The following is a 20,922-nucleotide window of genomic DNA, read 5'->3' as shown; positions in this document are numbered from 1 at the left end:
ACTTCTCCGTGTCCTCAGCCATTATTGTAATTCATATCATCATCAATTCTTATCAGTAATAGCCTCCTATACTCCAACTTCCATACTTGTCCAGTCAAATCCATTCCATTCTCCCCAATGGAAAGGGAGAATTTTTTTAAAATGTAATTTTACTCATGTCCCCTTCCAGGTCAAAGTCCTCCAATGGCTTCCTATTCCCACATCCCTGACCTGAACACATTCCTTACAAGGCTTTGTATGACTGGAACCCTGCCTATTTCTTCAAATTTATCTCACACCATTCCAATCTCCCCAACTTCCTCTCCCTACTATATTACTTTCTACACCCCTGTCCTATAGCTCTTTTCTCAGTGATGTGAATACCCTTAAGCTCTTCCCTACCTCAGGACCTTTGTACTTGCTGTTCCTTTCCCCTGGCTCTTCAAATGGCTGCTGACTCCTTTGCATCTCTCATACCTCAGCTCAGATTTCACTTCCTTAGTGAGGTCCTTCCTGACTGCCCCCCAAATGCTTGTTTTCATAGTATTTACTGCATAGTTCTTATGAGGTTTAAGTGAGAAATGCCTTTAGAACAGTGCTTGGCACATAAGAACTGCCCATTAAAAGTTGTGATAATTATCATCATCTCATCATCATATCATCCTCCTCCTTCTCTGCCACAGTAGCCTATTAAATTGCATGGAGAACACTAACAAGAGTGTGTGACTGTGATGTGTGTTTACTTCCTTTCTTTTTGTCTATCTGATTATTAGTTCCCTAAGGGATAGATCTTGTTTCTCATTCCCCCGCCCTGCCCGTGTACCCTCGCCTCACAGCAAACTGCCAGTCACAGAGCCGGCTCTCAAACATTTATTGAAGGAATGAATGAAAGTGAGTGCCTCTTGGCTGTCAAAGGGGTTCGAATTGCTAAAACCCCATAAGGGCCCAGGGCAGTTTCACCATTAGGGCAGCCTGGCACCTGGTTCGAGAGAACAGCACTGCATATGCTCCCAGGCGATTGCATTTGCGTGTCTCAAACACTTGCCTGAAACTAGTACAGAATTTCATCTGATTTCTGATGACTCCCATTCCTCCTTCTTCCCTCCCACCCCTTGATCTCCTTCGCATTTTCCTGTTTGTATTCAACGCGTCCCTGCTTGTGCGAGAAAAGCAAAGAATCCCACAAAACTCTTTTCTTTATCCTCTTTCCAGAAAAATGGGCCAATTCACAGCTGCAATCGTTGGGAGAATTTCCTGTCTGGGAGTCTGGAAACTGCCAAGAGTGGAAAGCTGCAGCCAGCCAGCGAGGGCTCTGTTGTCACTGGCCCAAACAACAACAAAAACAACCGCAACAACAACAACAACAAAACATGCCACGTGTGCACTGGCATATACAAACACGCCCACAGAACCAAACCAAGCGGACAAGGCTTCAAGGAGAGCTTCTGGGCGGCTCATTCCCGTGGTGAGGCATATCCCTTGGCATCGTGCCATTGCAGTCCAGCTCCCAGCCCCCCCCCCCCCCCCCACCATCTGTCATCAGCGCTCTGCCTACTGTAAGTGTGCCGACACAGTACACGGAGGCTAACAAGTAGCAAATGGAGGGGAAGAAAAAACAAAGCCACTGCAGTCAGTGGGAGAGGTGGCTAGGGCTTTGACATAAACTGACAAAAAGCTGGGAAATTTAAACTGAAAGTTTGCCCTCAAGACTTTCAGCTGTGAGGGTTGGGCTGGGGAGGAGGGAAGGGTGTACGGTGAGGGAGGTTGGCAGGGAGCAGTCTGCAAAAAAAGCTGGTGAGATAGAGTGAAGTAGGCCGGCTTTTTCCAGACTCTATGAATAATATGAGACATTACTTAAAATCCATTCTGACTGTTCATAGATTGCCCAAGAAGGCTTTCCCTTACAAGAAAAAAAAAAAGGAACTGAAAAAAATAACACAAAACTTTTCCCAATAGAACTTCTGAAGGAAACATTTAATCAGGATATTGCATGTAATATAATACAGGTTGCTAAATTTCCTATTAAATAATCACCTCCAGAGCAATTAGGATAAATTGCCCTTATTGTTAAATCCGTTGTCAACTCTATGTTGTCATTTAAGAAATCGTTGAGGAAAATTCAGGGTGTTTTTTATTTTTCAATGTTTTTTCCACTATAACAAAAAATATTTTTTAAAACCTAATTGTCTACCAAAAATCTATAGCAGCAAAAGAACCTAAATCGGCTGAGATTCCTGCTAAAATGTGTCTAGATCTTTTGAGTGAGTGGCACAGACTGTCTGCGTGCACTTGGATGGATGATTGTCTTGTGGTTTTCATTCCTTGTCATTAACTGCAGAGACTCTTTCCCTTAAAATCTTAAATATAAGGACCCAGATTGCCAGGCATTTGATGATCCTCTCACAAGCTTGGCATTGCTCTATGTTAGAGATGGAGAAACTAAGGCTAAGAGAGTTTAAAATTACTCAAAGTTAGAATGGCAGAACCTCAGGCTCTTCGGACTTGAGGCCCTACCCTTCTTTTGTTTTAGACAGTGAGATTCTGCTAAGCTGCTACTATTTCACTTTGCCCTTTGATTTCTCGCCACAAAGCCACAAATGCTATAAATTCTAATTCCCACTATTCAAAAAATATTAATTAAGAAACTAAAATTGCTGTAAGTTTTAACCAGTATGACCAGCAACAAACCAGCTCTCATTCTGTTTGTTTGTCAGTTAAATGTTACTATTTGATCATTTTAATAGTTGATTACTAAAAAAAAGTAAACTCTGGAAAAGAAGTTTCGATCTCCAAACGATTCTGACTGACAGCATGAGAGCTTGGCTCATTATCCCTAATCAACAGAGTAAACATGTATTTACAAATAAAAACATACACCAGATGTATTTTCATCCGCAAGGTGATGCTGTCAACTAAAATAGGGAGTGTGCACCAATGTACAGCATCCATCATCTTCAAGACAGGTTTGCCACAAACCCTCCTGCTTCGTGATTCACAGATGAAAGCCTGTATGCATGCAGGTGGTTGTGATATTACCAGGTTTACAAAGAAAGGGTGAGGTACTTGAAAAGCACCAGTTCTAAAGTCAGAAGAATGCTCTTTGAGTGCAGGTGCTACCATTTCCAGGCTTATACTGTTATGCCTCAGTGTCTTCATCTGTAATATGGGAATAATAATGGCACCTACACAATTGTTTTAAGTATTAAATGAGATAGCAGATAGGAAGGTGTTTTGTATATAGTAATATACTAATGTAGTTCATTTTTACTATTTCTCCATTTCCTTCAAATAACCTTCTGTTTCTCCCAGAATGATGAGAGTTTAAGAGGAGATATTTTATCTCCCTCTTCCCATGCTCCCTTCAGAAGGTAAAAGTCCATTTAAAGGGACTCATAATATTCTGGAGACCAGCCTAGCACTTTATATCAAAAACCCATTTTGAGTTTCACCTGAGAGGAGAGGAGTACATAGAAATAGCTTTTAATTCCCTTTCCTATGGAATTGAACAGAATTTTCAAAAACCCTACACAAAGTTCTGCTAGGAGCATAATGAGTCTGCAGGGAATTTCCACACTGTGCTCCGTAGATGTCTATGAGTGAATACTGTAAATTAATATCTTATATCAATGCTCATAACATTCATCCATTGGTTCACTAAACTTGTATATTGAGTGTCTATTTGTACAGGACAATTTGTCAGGGACTTGGGTGATAACAGGGAATGAATGCACTCCATGTGAGCAAGGGACATGGTGGTCCTTTCAGTAGGCTTTCCTACTGTGTTAGGAATACTCTAAGTTTTTAGAAGTGTTATTGAATTTTGAGAATATTGTTTAAATGTTAGAGGAATACATTTTTGTAACAGAGCAAAAACAAACAAAAAAATAAGTTGAGGAACCCACTTCTCTTCCTGACTTTACCTACATATGAAGCCTTGAATAAATCACTCTCCTGCTTTAGGTAGCTCCTGTACTTTCCTGACATTTAAGGCTTTTCAACCTCCTCTTGCTTTGTTTTCAGAGATAGTACAGCAGCTTCACCATGAAATATTTGACTAAGGGTTAAATTTGGAACCAGTTGTGTTTCAGCCTCTTAAAGTTTGTCTTTATCAAATACAGTGTCATAACAGGAGGCTGGGTAAAGATACAGTTCAACAGAGGACTTTGGATAGGTAAAATGAAGCAGGACTTATAAAACAGTCAGCCAAACCCTTTACTAAGCCGAAGGGTCCACGAGGGCAAGGTTTTAGGATGCCTCATTCACCACTATTATCTTCTCTCACTAGTACCTCATCTCTACAATGGTGCTGGTCCATGGCCAACTCTCATAAGTATTTGTAAAACAAACACATGAATGAATCAGCTTATGATGACAAATAATATCATAGCATAAAACAGCTAATATAAAGTAAAATATCAGATGATGATAGATCCTCCCAACTGCTTTATCAAATCTTTTGGAAACTTCCCTGAAAAGATGACCATGATTTTACATGGATCCAGTTGCCTTTGATACTGTAGCAGCATCTCAAATACCCTCAATGGTCTCCATTCATAAATTAGAAGATTGGGATAGAAAAGGCACTTTCCAGAAGCCTCAGATCTTGGATTCTGACCCTGGCTTTTCCCTAGCTAGCTGTGTGGCCTTGAGCAAATCGTCTACTTCTCATGACCTAAGTTTTCTCATCTATAAACAAGAGGTTTGGGTTTCTAAGACTCCTTCCAGCATTAGGAATTTAGAAAGAAAGTGGAAAATTATACACATGTGGGCATTTTAAAATTAGAGTTTCACCATCCAAAATGCCTCTGTTACTTTATTAACTCCATTCCTGTTTTAAACTTGGAAAATTGGCAAAATGAATGCAACTGTTTCAGAAGTTAATGTTGTGTTGGATCAACACAGCAAATAGACACTTGCCTAGAGAGTAATACTTTTGCCAGAAATGGGCTGGCACTGAAAAACATTGCCCTGAAAAGCCCTCTCCAGCCCGCCACTCACATCTTTTTCTTCCCACAACTCAACACCCAAAGACCAACTTGAACTGAGGTCAGAGGTAAAATGCAGCAGTAGCCTCTCACGTCAGGACTAAACATTGAGTCATCTCCATTGATAGTTCAACCATAACCTGGAATTCAGTGTGAATAATCTTCAGCCTTAATCCTTCATCCTGAGTCTGGGGAAAATTGGAAAGAGTGGTTTATTCATGCATGCATCCCCACATACTTACTGAGTTTCCAAGAAGTGCCATCTCCCCTCACTCATTCCTGACTTGCACTGGACTCCTTCCCACTTACTTTCCCATGCCCCCATGCTGTCCTCACATACTCACCTATTACTCAACTCCTCTCTTCTCAACAACAAACCTTCTGTTGGCTGCTTCACACAGAAACCTTGACTGCATGTAGATGACCTGGCCCACCAAGTTTGAAAACATTGAAATGTCCAAGACCTTGTTAATATGATTTCTTTGGGCCAAGTGAGTTGGGTTTGCCACTTGCAGGGAAAGGCCAGGTAGAAAGATCCAGCCCCAGTAGGCACCAAGCCACAGACTAAGGATCATGATTGCATTCCTTCACAGATTACAAACTGCCCAAAGAATGTCTCACAGTGGCAAGGATTCATTATCTGAAATGCAACTATTATGGTTCTGTAAGTACAGATGCTGACATGTTAATGTTTTCTAATAGGTGTTACTATTATGGGCTAACAGGATCCCTGGAGCCATTAGAACCTTAGCCTTGTTAGACCTGATATAGTTTGGATGTGTCCCCACCCAAGTCTCATCTTGAATTGTAGTTCCCATAATCCCCATGTGTTGTAGGAGGGACGTGGTGAGAGGTAACTGAATCATGGGGATGGTTACTTTCATGCTGTTCTTGTGATAGTGAGTGAGTTCTCACAAGATCTGATGGTTTTATAAGTGGCATTTCCCTCTTTGCTCGGCACTTCTCCTTATTGCTGCCATATGAAAAAGGAGGTATTTGATTCCCCTTCCACCATGATTGTAAGTTTCCTGAGGCTTCCCCAGCCATGCTGAACTGTGAGTTAATTAAACCTCTTTCCTTTATAAATTACCCAGTCTCTAGTATGTCTTTATCTGCAGTGTGAGAACAGACTAATACAGAACCCTCATCCCCATCAGGAATGAGAGTCAAACCTTGAACTCTTTCCAGTAGATACTTGACATCCATCATTGATTCCTACTGCACACCTAGATTTTGGAATATCACCTATGCCTGTGTTCCCTGCTCATCCATTAGAAACTCCATTAAAATCTTCTTAGACCTCTGATTCTAACTGCTCCTATTTTACCTAATACTGATTATCATGTTCAAGAGCTACTCAAGGAAGCCAGCTAAAACTTGTTAAGCATCATGCCCAGAGTAGCAGAGCTCACATGAATAGAGTCCAAGGCCAGTTTCAAGCAGGAACACCTAAAGTAGTGTATCTGCATGAAATGAAATCTTATGGAAGTCCTGCTGGGACCACGGTACCCACCATCAAATCCAAAGGGCAGAGTAAATACAGGAACAAGTGAATAATCACTGAGGTTAGTAACAGGATGGATCCACAGCAAAACAGAGCACAAATCAATGAATAATTGAAAGTAAGTGGTGAGAACTAAAACTGTAGACCTAAGTGAAGCATGTCCCCTTGTGAGCCATCTAGTACATGGGACAGGCAGGGAAGGTTTAAAAAAGACCATGACGTTTGTAACACAAAGGATAAATGCTTGCTGAAATAGATACCCCATCTTCCATGATGTGATTATTACACATTGCATGCTTGAATCAGAACATCTCATGTACCCCAAAAATATATATATACTTACTATGTACCCACAAAAATTAAAAATTAAAAAAAAATTTTAAAATGAGAATTGGACATGCATATTCTTTGGACCTTGCTTTCTTTGTGTGAGACTGAACTTTCTTAGAGCATCTGTAGATATGGCCTCCATTTCATCCAGGCTGTTCTATTTCATTGCAATTATTATGCTAGGCCAGGCTAAAATTTTACTTATTTCATGCTGATAATGTATTTGGTTTGAATTTGTTTCACTTTATATAAAACAAATTTAAGATAATTATTAGAAACCCCAATTAGGGTTTGATAATACTGTACGTACTTTTTTGTTTTTCAGGAGATGGGGTTAAAAAATGTTTTCATCTACCAATAATGTAATCTAGAGAAACTAAAGCTTTGTTTCATAGGCTCATTCTAAGTGAGAAACAAAATAGTAGAGAGAGTATTTGCCTCCCCAATCCCCTTAAAAATGAGGAATAGGGAGAATAAGGCAGAGAAGCTAACAATTTGCCCTAGGTCACACAGGTAGCTAGTGTTGGAGTTAAGAAAGTTCATTTCATATGGCTCCAAGATAAGCAGGAAAAGGCTTTCCCAATTAGTATTGTTTCTCTGGTTTACTTGGGCAAGCTAGTCAGTGGTCTTTGTTTCCAGAAACATTTGTGCAAAGCATATCATCCAGTCTCAAATGCAGCCAGATTCAGCAAGATCAAAGACAAAGTTAAAGGAGGACGTGCCACACAAAGAAAACGAACTCGGCCCAGAGATTTTACCTCCGTAGAGACTCATCACAGCCCCAGCTGCTTCTTGGTCAACCAGAGACTCTGGATCTCAGGAAGCCACACCCCCCCAAAAAGAGCAATTCTACTGCACGTGTACAGCCCTGTGACTTAAAGCTGGTGAAATCACACTGCTTGGTTGAGTGGCTTTGTCAGTTTGTGCCCCAGCTTTCTCTATGCTTTGGTTTCTTCTTCCAGTCCCTAGTTGCAAAGAACCATAATGCAATTTTGCAGAAACTAAGCAAAAAGGAATACATTAGTCTAGTTACTTGGAAATGCTGCCAAAGGAATAGTATCTTCAACTGATTGCCAGCCAAGTCCCTTATGAGATTGTGTAGACTCTTACAATATTGCTCGGGGAGTGAAACAAAGGGGAAGAGAAAGAGAAGAGCTGTGCTTATTATAATTTATAGTCCATTCTTATGGGAACCTTCTTATGTTACCAGAAGGCTGGTGTCTGGGGTTTTCCTCTGCCCCAGAGGAGATGAAAATGGGAGGAGGGAGGGGAAGGTTATCTTACCAACTTTTTACAGCCAAAATCATCAAGGCCAAAATTCCTTCCTAGAAAAGTCAGTGGCAAGATTCAGACGATTCCCACCAGTCCAACAACTCCCAGATCTGGGTGATTAGCATCATCCCTGACATTCAACAATAAAAATCACCCCACTCACCCCCAGGGAGCAGAGAAATCTCAGGACCTCTTGCTTTAAAAATATTCTGATGAGAGGCATCAAGGAGGAGAACCGAAGTGTTAAATATTTGTCTAGAGGATTGGAGCACCTTGATTGCTGTGGTTTCTAACTAGTTTAATTCTCCTTGTTCTTCATCTTAGAGAATAAAGGAGTTTCAGGTATTCCTATTAAAATTTTGTAACTCAGCTGTCTTTACCATTCTATCCTGTGGGAAGAACAAATGGATTGTATGTTAAGCAATCTTCTCCAAAGACTATGACTTCTGCTAACCTTCCTTGATTACATTCTCTCATTAATCAGCGTTCTTAGTCAAACAAAATGTGATGCCAGGAGTCACAGCGCTCATCATTGGTGGCTTCATCCCTTTCCTCCTCTCTGTGTGGGTTCCATGACACAGAAGCTTGATGCAAACTAATGGATATCCCTGAATGGATTGCTTTGAGGGCAAGAACCTTGTCTTAGGCATCTTTGACTCTATATTCCACAGCCTAGTTCATGGTATAAAAGACAGCGTGGAATGAATGTCACTGTGAAGCATGAAAAAAAGGGTTACCTTTGCTTGTTAGCTCAAAACTCACAAACTGAAAGAAATGTGTTGATGACTCTCTACGGAAGTAAAATCTGTAGCCCATGTCCTGGCATATAAATACATTGGTTGTTCCTACCAAATGAGTCAATAGAAAGGAGCATGCTTATGTAATAAAGTTGCTCTGGAGAAAAAAAGTAAAGGAAGCAAGTGTTGACCCTCTGCATAGGAAAATATTGTCACAATGAAGATGCACCAATGAGGATGTCTTAACACTAAGGTATGGACCTTCAAGTGGCCTGACCAACTCATTCAATCGTCTACTCTCCAGAAGATGATCTTCAGAGTCATATTCACCTGCAGATGAGTACCACCCTATGACTCTCAAACATGTGACCCCATTCACCTGTATGAAACACCTTCAAGAGCAAATGTAAGTTTATCCCAATTCTCCACCCACTAGCTTTCACTAGAGAAAGCACATGGGTCTAAGAGTGATATAATTCACAAAAAGACACCCTTGAAGTCAATCTTATATTCATTTATAAATTCTAGAATGTTAAATTATATTAATAACAAATCTTATGAATTTTTTTTATTCATTCATTTACTCCCTTTGCAACTCTTTTATTTTTTATTTTTTATTTTTGAGATGGAATTTTGTTCTTGTTGTCCAAGCTGGAGTGCAGTGGCGCAATCTCGGTTCACTGCAAACTCCACCTCCTGGGTTCAAGCAATTCTCCTGCCTCGGCCTCCCAAGTAGCTGGGATTATAGGCACGCCACCACACCCAGCTATTTTTTTGTATTTTTAGTAGAAATAGAGTTTCACCTTGTTAGCCAGGCTGGTCTCAAACTCCTGACCTCAGGTGATCCTCCCGCCTTAGCCTCCCAAAGTACTAGGATTACAAGTGTGAGCCACTGTGCCTGGCCTCCCTTCACAACTCTTTTGACTTACCTGTCTTGACACTGTGAGTCTCGAGGGTCCCATAAGTAAAAAATCCGGTTCTCTCATATACTCTGCTTTTATCTTCCTCCTACCCAGCTTGGGGGCCTTGGCTCTGTTTTCCACTTCTGGCATAGTTCCTAGCTCTTCGAATATTTCATAGATTATTGTCATTTCCCCCACTTAAATTTCAGCACTTCCTAAAAATCTTGGCCTGAACTCACTATCTGGTACTTGTTATTCTTGTGTTTTATATATATATATATATGATTCTTCTCCATCCCGTAACCTCCATCTGCCCACCCACTCACCCCACAAGATCACTAAACCTAATCACCAGTGTCAGAGGTGGATGTGAGGGCAATGGAGGGGGGTGGGGGGAAGGTACCCAAAGGGCCTCAGGTGTCCCAGAAGAAGCAGGGTTTGGATGTTGCAGATGTCACAGGACAACTGATATTTCATTCTTCTGCCAGTGTACATTCAAATCTCAGGAGTGAAAGGAACTTGAAAGTTCATCCATGTCTCCTCCTGTACACCAAAATATTAGCCATTAAGGAAAGATTAGCATTCCACCGGGTCCTCAGAGATCTCTGAGGTGGATTCCATCATCTCCCTTAGTAATGCATTCCAGAGGCTTATCTCGCTCAGAGACATTTTCTTCATGCTGAACCTAAGTCCTGCTGGAAGCAATTTAAACGCCCCCCTTTGGCCTGAAAGGGGGAAAAAAAAGAAAGCTCTTTGTCGCTGTCCTTGCAGGGTCCCTCCATAGATTCCTTGGCTTCTCCAGGCACTTCATGTATTAGTTAAAATGAGAGCAAAAAGGAGACTGGGAGAGCAAGAGATGGAGAGAGAGGTCACACAGCAATGCTCATCTCGCCCTCTCTGGTCAATGTTTCAGAAGCACCAAGGCCCTGGGTTTGACCCACCCCTTCCTTCTCATTTCTTTGACTAAGTCACATTCTCTTTTCACTGCCTGATGACCTACTTTTATTGCGAGCAAGGTTCTCCCCTTGAAAAGTGTAGATAATATGTAGCCCGACCCAGGGTGAATCAGCTGAGCTGCACAGCTGCTGTGACCTTTTCCTTCATCTCCTGGTAACATGAAGGAAGGAATAAAGATGATCAAGTTTTCTGCTGGCCAAACCTGCTTTGCTTTCCTGGCATAAGGACACGAGGAGATAAAGTATATTCTTCTACCCGAGACAGTAAATAAAAGAAAGAATGTTGTGGGTGTATAGGACATTTGGAACATTTCATTTTTGTAATTGTGCATTCTGAGCTAAGAGCCACCACAAAAGATGGGTCTTTGGAAATTGAGGGGGTTTGTGGTTGTATTTTGGGGTTGCAGACCAGCCAGGATTCTGTTTCCATTTTCCCTATTAGTCCTCAAGTTCTAGATTGAGGCCCCCAAAACCCTGGGGCATCTGACTAGAGACAGCTGCCAACATTTTCCCATGATGAGCAATGGAATGTGTATTGGCCGAGCTCGTTGATTTGAAAGGTGTTTATAAAGTTTCTTGATCCTTTTTTCCACCTGGTTTGCTTCCGGGACCCAGGGGTGTATGGACTGCAGTGTGCCACCGGGAACAAAGAAACGGGATAAACATCATACTCTCTTCCCTGGAAGCTGCTTTTGCATAATTTTATTTTCAAAATTATTTTGCTTTCTTTACTTTCTTTTCCTTTTTTTCTTTCCTCCCCACCCCCCCACTCTGCCTCTGGTGTCTCTGTTTACACAGTTTAGACATTGGGAACATGTCGGTAGTTTTCCAGCTGCTTATGCACAAGTGTAATTGAGTCATTTATTTTTAGTGATGTCAAGACTTTGAGAACAGAAATAAAAGAAACATTACACACTGACTAACTAAAATGTAAGAGAGTCCTCATCTGGAGGATGAAGATACAGTGGATGTGATTATTTTCAAATTGTAGGCTCTTCACTCTTCATTTCAAAACCAGATTTGGAAATAATTTGTTTTATTTTCAGCTGGTGGGGTCTCCGATCTCAAGTGAAATTATCCCGAGCTTTTTCACAGTTGATGGCTGACTGGCAGCTCCTCATTTTCTTCCCCTTTAAGTGAGAGACCCACTTGGATTAGTTCCTGGATGGAAAAGATGAGGCTTAAATTAAAGACCTGTGGGATATCCTAAGATCCTCATAGAAAAAGGTCATTGGAACATGATCTGTCATTTAAAATGGAACAATTAAATAAGTGCAACAACCTATGTGTTTGATGACCAGCACATTCCAAGTATATTGTTACCTCACTTTCTATGCACCCACATTTATTTTGGATGCAAATCAAACCTGCAATAGAAGTATTCTTTGTTCTTTACAAAGCTGTCATGAAGTGCTAATGACATTGACACAGGTATTCTTTAGGTTCTTTCAATTCTTCCACCCCTAACATTCCCTAAAAATATAACAACTATTAAAATTTTAGCACAATATAACACCAGATATTTGAAAATAAAATTCTGATTAATAAAACTGGTTAATATTAATTGAGTGCACATGATACGCCAGGCATTATTCCAAGTATAGTACTTATTGGGAAGATAGAACTATAGATAAGGAAAGACATGAACAAAGATATTAAGTAATCTACCTAAGGATACACAGCTATTGTTCTATGATCCCAGAGAGTCTCTAGTGTCTTTATTTATGATCACTGTACTCTATGCTGCTTATAGCAATGGAAAGGCAACCAAAAATGGGAGAAATATATGCAAGCTAGAAGGCAAATACGTTATATTCTTTATATATAAAGAACTTTTGCAAAACAATATGAAAAAAGTCAGATGCCTTAGTAGGAAAAAGGGCAAAAGATAAGAATAGGCAATTCATACATAGAAACTGCCAAAATGGTTAATAAACTTTTACATTATTAAACCACATTAAAACTAAAGAAACATAAATGCAAACAATGATATGTACTTGTTTTCTGCTAGGTAAATTAGATTAGAAGAAAAAAAATGCTGCTCAGGTTTGACAATGGTATGAGGAACAGCCCCTGTTAAACACTGTTGGTGTGGAGTATAGATTGTTGCAACATTTATAGAAAGAAAATCCTCAGTATATAAAGTCTTTAAAATAAGTTTAGTAATTTCTCTTCTAGATATTTATACTAAGTAAATAGTCAAGAGTGAAAACAAACATTCAGGTATAAAGCTATCAACCTCAGCATTATTTAAAATAATGGTACATCTTTATGGTAGAATACCAAACCATCATCAAAATTCATGCCCTTAAAAAATTAATATAAATATAAGATTTCTGTGATGTTATTAAATGAAACAGGGGTTTGTATAAAGGTATGGACAACTCGATTCCAACATTATGAAAAGTATATCTATGCATAAAAGAAACACTGGAAGACTGGAGTGTAACTAAGTATTATTCCTGATGATCAGACAACTCATGATTCTCACTTTTTCTGAAACTTCCTCTTCAGTGAAAATGTATTCTCTTATAATCAAAAAAATTAAGTAATATTGGAGTAAATATAGGAAAACATAGATGTGCCCAGACTTTTATAATGAATAAGCTCTTGCAAATTACATTTGAGCATGGACTTTAGCTCTGAAAGTCCTGGCAGAGGAAGCAAAGGGGAAATGAAGTACATATTGTCATTTTCAATAGAAAGAATAAAAATTTCTCTTTCAAAAACACTTTTTGCCTGATATTAAATTAAAAGTGAATCTTATTGACTGTAAGGGACCTTAGGTAACATATTGGACAATGTCTTCACTTTGCCCCTATGGAAGACACAGAAACTTTGTTTAAATGTACAGGCTTCATAGTGGCCCACTAAAAAGGGTAAACACTAAGCAAGTAAGAGTAAATAACAACTTAGAAAAGACATTTTTACAGGGAAGTAAGGTAAAGTAGTAAGCAAATGTTTTCCCTTGGAGTACCTAACCTCTTAATCCAGGGTTAGAGCTTAGAGGACCCTGAGGAACACTTTTGGGTCAAATGCCCTATGTTTTATCTTCAAAGTCATTTAGAGTGAACTGTGTTAATTCAGGGAACAATACTGTAGGCACACAAACAACTCCAAGTTAAATACAATAAAAGTTACAGGACTTTGGGCCTCTAAGAATTCTCTACTGTAATAAAAAGTGTTTCTCCATAATACACAGTTAGCCTCAGATTAAAGTGAAGAAAGTATAATTTAAAGGGATTTGTGCCAATTCTTCTTTCTGTAATATTTCCTCTATAAGACTTACTACAAAGATAGAAAATCAATGAATGATAACATTTTCAGACTTGAGAAGTTTTAGAGTTTCTGTCATCCAGAGGCAATTAACTTTTAGTAAGCCATGAACACTTCGTGGATTGAACTCGCAAAACCTGTGGAGTCTTGCCCCAGAAATATACATACATGTGCCAAAATTGAAGAAGGTTAAGAATTCCCTCACGTTCATCCATAATTCCCTAGGATAAGAACACCTGAATTAGTTTAACCTTGTTTTCCTGAGAAAACCTTAGAGCGAGATACATTATTCTACCTAAATTAACAATATTTCTTACTTTTGCAAAATTAGTCCCTTCACATGAGTGAAGTAACTCATCCAAGATTATAAAGCAAATTAAATGGCAGATCCAGGATAAAAATCAGGTCTTCTAATTCCCAGGACAATCTTCCTTCTCCCACATCTTTTGTTCACTTAGATTTTAAAACCTGCTCAGTTTCCCACAATCCTGGTAGGAAGGAGGATCTCTATAACACACTTAGGCAAATCCCATGGAGGACTGCGGTATCTCCTGGGAAAGCAACACTGAAAAAACTTGGAGTAAAGTTAGGTGAAAAGGGATATGCTAAGTGATATATGAACCAGTTTTCCAATGGACAAGAATTTATGTTAGCATCATATCCAGTTTAGGCAGTTCTTCTTGAATTAATCTTGGGCTGGTTTCTGATTATGGTCAAAGCATCTGAAAGTCAAGCATAATGTCTTACTCTGGTTTGGGAAGCAGTTGTGAATCAAAGCCCTCCAGCAACCCCAGAAATAAGGGTGATGATATGTCTGAAAATAAGAAGGGTGAGGCATAAAGATCAACCATATCAGAGCCCTGCAACTTATTTTCATGATATTAATAGTAAGTAATCATTATTTTCTTTACTTGCCAGGAGGAATCTGTGACTCATGAGCAAAAGAGAACTATAGGATGCTTTTGTGTCTGAAAACACAGACAGAAAATTTAGATCTTTCCGGTTATTTAACAAAACAACTAGGTTGAATAGTCCTATCAGTGGACCACGTGGTTTTTTGTACACTGGTTTTGGCTGGAAAGTCCCCCATGACTACCCTGTTTATGGGAGTCCTATCATCCTCCTAGGTCCATCTCACATCTCATGCTACCCAGAGACACTGCCCCAAATATCCCAGCCCAGGCTCATATCATTCTTCTGAGCAGTCCCTATGGTACGTTTATGTAGGACATAATTCAACAATATTTACCTACTGCTTAATAGATCTCACTAACTGCTTCGTGAATCTTGTTTCTCCACCAGATTATAAGGTATTCAAAGGCCAGAATCATGTTGCCAGTGCTGCTTCCTACTGTGCACTCTGATGGTATTCAAAACTTGTTTGTTGATTGACCGATTAAAATGAGAATATGGCCACTGTCCTGCCTGAATCTGGTTCAGCAGCATTCTCTTCAGAACAGAGTTAAGCTTTCCTGCCTGATGAACCTCTGCTGATGCTTCAAGATCTGGCTGAAAATGCTACATCCTCTGCAACAGCCCCACTAACAGAAAAGTCCTAATAATTCCTTGGCATACCAAATATCACGATATTTCTAAGGAGATGATGCCTGGAAGAACAGGTTCCCCCCACTCCTAAAATGATTGTTTTAATCCAAAAGTGCATTTTAAATGGTAATCAACATTATCGTACTATCATCTTTACCTGAGAGCTAAGAGAGCCAGTGAAAATTTTCAGAGTAATAAGTTGAGAAGAACTTTAAACATCATTTTAGCTAAATTATGGTCTAGCAATATAATAGAATACCATACAGCCATTCAAAATAAGATAGAAATATATGAAATGATGTCTAAAATATAATTATACATGGTAAAAAAAAAAGCAAGTTGTAATTAAACAATACTGATACTATAATTGCATTTTTATTTTTAAAATGTGTGTATGAATGCACATATATATGCATTCATATGTATTATATATGCAGAAGCATCCCTGAAAAAAAAATCATTAGTCATTGTTCTATCTGGCAGTGGAATTTGGAGCCCGGAAAAAGGAGGAGAACTAGGCCTCGAACTTTCACTTTAGGCAATTCATATTTTGCAGTAAGCATTACCTTTATTACTTATGTCAGGTTAGAGTCGATTTTTTTAATTTTCAAAAAAATTACCAGTCCAAGTCTTTTAACAATGTAACCTCATCTACCTCTCGCTGCTCCTCCACACACTTGGGACCTCAGACCACCCATGTGACAGATGTTTCCTCCATGCTACTTTGACCAGTCCTCTTTTCTCATCAAGGAATGACCGTCCCTCTCTGGTTTCTGTGGTGAACCCCTACTTGTCCTTCAAAGCCACTAAAAATCTCACCTCCTCTGTGATGCTCCCAGGATGAATTAATTGTTTGCATTTCCGTGTCCTCACAGAACTTTCCACATATCTCTGCTAGAACAGAGATGTATGTATATATGTGTAAAACTACATAAAAAAATTGTATCCGTCTTCCTCACTACCGTGAATTCCTTCAGGCCAGATCTGTCTGTATTTTGTTCATTTTTGGCACTATCTTTTGCAACTCACGTGGAGCTTGGGACACTGTACTTATAGAAATATTTGATGAATGCAAAAACTGCGTGTCTGATCCTGAGATCCCTTCTCTGCAACCTTGGACATTCCGAATACCCAGTCAATTCTAGGCAACAACCCAGTTGTTGGTATTCTCAATAAAATGTAGCCTTGGACTCCTAGCCAAAAGATAAAACATCCACTTGTATCCTGTGTATTAACTTCAGATAATTTGATATCATAGCCTACTATAAGTCAACTCAAGGGAACCCTTTTGATTGTATTAATGAAATACAATAAAAATACATGTTCCTATAGAAGACATCATGCAGAGAATCTCAGGCAGGCTTCTTGGATCAACGTGACATAAAATTAGGGTGTCGTTTCCATTAAGTCCATATGTAACAAATTTTCTTTCCATGTTGATATGCAATAAGTGACCTGATTTGAATGACCTCCCTGTTGTCAGTTACACATTGCTTCTGTGTGAGAACTTCATGTCCACTAGCTTCCATTACTGTTTACTGGACAGAAAAATGAATTCCAGGAGTCTCACCACCAACATAAACTGAAATAAAACCAATAACTGCAACGTTGTAGAAATGGCTCTACATACCTTATTATATTTAACTCTCATAAATGTTTCAAGAGGTAGGAATTTTTAACCCTACCTATGAAGAAGAAAACTGAGGACGAGGGAAGTTAGGTAATTTATATCAGGTCACAGAGCTACTAAATGGTAAGGTCCAGATTAGACTCCATTCCCTCAGCTCTTCTCATTAAGATATGTGCATATGTCATAATATTAAGCCGCATGACCTCCATCTAAAAGATGTGTACCCATCCAATTTCAAATGAGAGATCTTTCATAGTCATTAAAACACCAAAAATGGAGGATTTGTTTTGCTGTGGCAGTCACAGATTTTCTTCCTTTTCTATCTTCCTTATTATGTTTCTTATCTATGTATGGCTATCTAGACATACATGTATCTATTCATTCAACATTCAATGAGCACCTACTATTGACCAGACATTGTAGCAAGCAACTGGAGTGAACCATGAACCCAAAAAGATAAATATGGGTTCCTGTGTACCCAAGGCAAGCTTATTGATATCCAATGATTAGAACTCATTATCAGGTATAGTTAATTTGATCTCAGAGTAATTTTCTATTAAAATTGCTATGAATATGTGAATATTAATAGCCAACATTTATTGAGGACTTACTTATCTTCTAGGCATTGTTCTAAGAGTTTTACTGTAACTCATGTAATAGTCACTGTAACTCCATATATTTGGTGGCTTTTATTAATCCCACTTTAAAGATAAGGAAAGTGAAGTACAGAGAAATGTGATACCCAAGGTCAGACAGCTAAGAAATGGCAAAGCTAGGATTAAAGCCCGGGCTATCTGAACACAGAATGCTTGACCAATTACTTTATACACTCTCTCCATTTAATATATTGGACGCTGACTCTGGGATCACCAGGATGAATAAGGCATCATTCTTATCCTCCAGGAGTTAATGAAAAAAGCAGGCAAATAAACAGGTAGAGCAATATAGAGTGGTAAGTGGGATGATAGGACGGGTGTGCAGGGAGGTGCAGGCACACAGAGAAGACGTCCTGACAGCGTTTGCAATAACCCTTCTACTATCCTCATGTGGACACAGCCCAGACTCTTCTCCTATGTCCAGGATTCATTCAGTGCCCAGAGATCTTGGTAAAGGAGAAAGATGGGAGAGGGAGAGACAAGAGGAACGATCAAGGAAAAGAGGGAGAAAAATCTTGAGAAAGGAGGCACATAAAAACATGCTTGCCCAACTGTAGTCTTTTGTCTTTGTGAGGAATTCCTATCCCTCAGAAATGCATACATTTGCTTAGAAGAAAATGAGTAACTCTGGTCCTAATTGTTTCCCTACTCTTCTCCATGGTAGCACAAGAAACAGAAACGTTCTCGCCTCTTCGCACCCCTCACTTATCCTGAGAGGTAACATGATGAAAATCAGGGATCCTAGGAAAGAAAATGGACAAGTCCCTGCTACTCCAATATGTGGATGCACTCCCGATAAATCATGTAAATTATTTTGTCAGCCTTTTACATTGAATTTTCAGGTTGTTTTTAGTTTTCTGCAATTATAAATGATGCTAGATTGGATATTTTTATACTTGCATTTTTGTACACCTTTTGACCGTTTCCTAGAAAAGATCCCAGAATGGAATTACAAATTCAAAGGGTATATCCTTTTTTTAAACTCTTAATCCATATGGCAAAAACACTTCCCAAAAAGTAGTGACAAATTATATCCCACGGAGTATATTTGGGAATGCTTATCCGATCACACTTTCTCCAGCATTACTATACTTTTAAAACCTTTATTTTATTAGGCAAAAATGTAAGTTTTTTCATTTAACTTTCATTTTTGGATTACCAGTGAGGTTAAATATAGTTTATAAGTTTATTAATCAAATGTATTAATTAAAATGATGCATATAAACCTAGTGGATGCTCAATAAAGCCTAGTAGATGCTTAATTTTTTAATAATGAGTTTGAACATGATTTCATGGTTTCTGGCTGTGTACATTTCTTCTTAGAATTTTAAATTTATTTATTTTTCTCATTTCCCTATTGAAGTTCAGTGGTTTCTCTTAGTGAGCTTTTTACATATTAGATATACTGAACCTTTGTTTTGAAGAAATGTCCAGGCTTTGAAAGATTATTGTCACTTATGGAACAATGGTATATAAAGACATTATGCTTTACAAATATGACACTTTTTATTTGTCTCACTGATAAGGAAACCGAGGCTTAAAATGTGTTATCTGTTTCCTCTTTTTTAGGTAAAACTTTTTATACAGTCAAATGCATAAGTCTTACATGTACCATTTCATGAATTCTGACGTATGTACACACCTGTGTCACACAAGTTTTTATTAAAATATAGAATATTGTAACACTGAAAAATTCTTTTGCATGTTTTCTAGTCAATATTGCCTTTACCCTATCCCAACCTTGAGAGGAAACCATTTTTCTGGTTTAGAACTTCATATAAATGGAATGATACAACATGTACTGTTTTTAATTCTGGTTTCTTTCACCCAGCACCATGCCTTGGAGATTTAGTCATGCTTTTGTATCTGTCAATGGTTTGGGATATTAAAAGTAATGGCAAAAACTACTTTTGCACCAAACCTATGCAATGACATGAGTTGTTGTGGCTGAGTAGTATTCCATTGTATGAATATACCAATTTGTTCATCCATTCACCTGTTGATGGACATTTGAGCTACTTCCAATTTTTTACTATAACAAATAAAGCTGACATAACATTCTTGTACAAGTATTTTGTGAATAAATGTTTTATTTCCTCTTGGACTTTATACATAGGATGGGATTGTTGAGTCATAGGGTATGTGCACGTGTAGTTTAATAAATAACTGCCAGATCTTTTTCCAAAGTTGTTGTACTCATTTTCCCTTTTTCAACAGCACAGGAAAATGTGCAAATATTATTAAATTATTTTTAAAAGCAGTATAAAAAACACAAGTATAGGATAACCCTATTAACCTTATTGTGTACTATGTATTACATAGTACATAATAAGTAAAATAATACATACATAGTACATACATAGTTATATACATAGTACATACATACTATAGTATGTACTATGTATGTACTATGTATTATGTATATATATACATATATATGAAAAAGGCTAGACAAATCTTTTCAAGTGTTAATAGAAATAATCTCTGCATACTAGGTTACAAATAATTTTCACTTTTTTTCTTGAATTTTTCTAACTCGAAGCATCATGTATTACTTTAAGACATTGTAAATTTATTTTTCTAACTACAGGAAAAAGAAATGACAGTAGACTACTGGTTCAAAATACTCTCTTCTATCCAAAAAGGCCAAGAGATGCAAAAGATTAATCATGAACCCAGTTGCCCAGAGGAGGAAAAAAAAAAAATCTGTTGTAGACGGGAGAAGCAAGAAGTTATATGGTAAGCTTCATTCATAATTCACAGAACTGTTCATTGTGCAGGTCTTTTCTTGAATGCTTGAATTTGTGGTTAGGTAGAAGGACTTCTCTTCCCCTGCCTTTATGTATTCTCTGTGTTTATGTTGTGTTCCAGAACTTTCTGCCTAGACAATAAGTCCTGTGTCTTGTTATTCCGAGGCAAGAGCATAATAGATGCTCACTGTGCTTGTGAAAATACCGGACACTTCGTGGAAAGTGCATTTGACATGGTGGCCGTGTCTAAAACATAGTCATACCATTAATATCAATAATGTAGAAATTAAAGATACAATGGAATGCTTTTACACAACATGAAAAATACCCAGTTACACATTGCATTGGAATGCAACTCCCCACTGCAGGCACAAGAAGGCTACTTAAACTTGAGAAACTA

At 38.5% G+C, this 20,922-nt stretch overlaps 1 long non-coding RNA gene across 1 annotated transcript; it reads left to right on the top strand.

Moving 5' to 3' along the window:
* Positions 1 to 1,197: 1,197 nt before the first annotated feature.
* LOC126937954 (uncharacterized) lies at positions 1,198 to 20,470 on the top strand. Its single transcript, XR_007719912.1, has 3 exons — positions 1,198 to 1,444; positions 18,437 to 18,576; positions 20,363 to 20,470. It is a non-coding gene; the product is annotated as an uncharacterized LOC126937954 (long non-coding RNA).
* The last annotated feature ends 452 nt before the right edge of the window (positions 20,471 to 20,922 follow it).

The sequence above is a fragment of the Macaca thibetana genome, chromosome 15 (genome assembly GCF_024542745.1).
Source record: "Macaca thibetana thibetana isolate TM-01 chromosome 15, ASM2454274v1, whole genome shotgun sequence".
Taxonomy (NCBI): Eukaryota; Metazoa; Chordata; class Mammalia; order Primates; family Cercopithecidae; genus Macaca; species Macaca thibetana.
The sequence above is the reverse complement of the archived record's forward strand: the minus strand, read 5'-3'. Positions and strand labels throughout refer to the sequence as shown.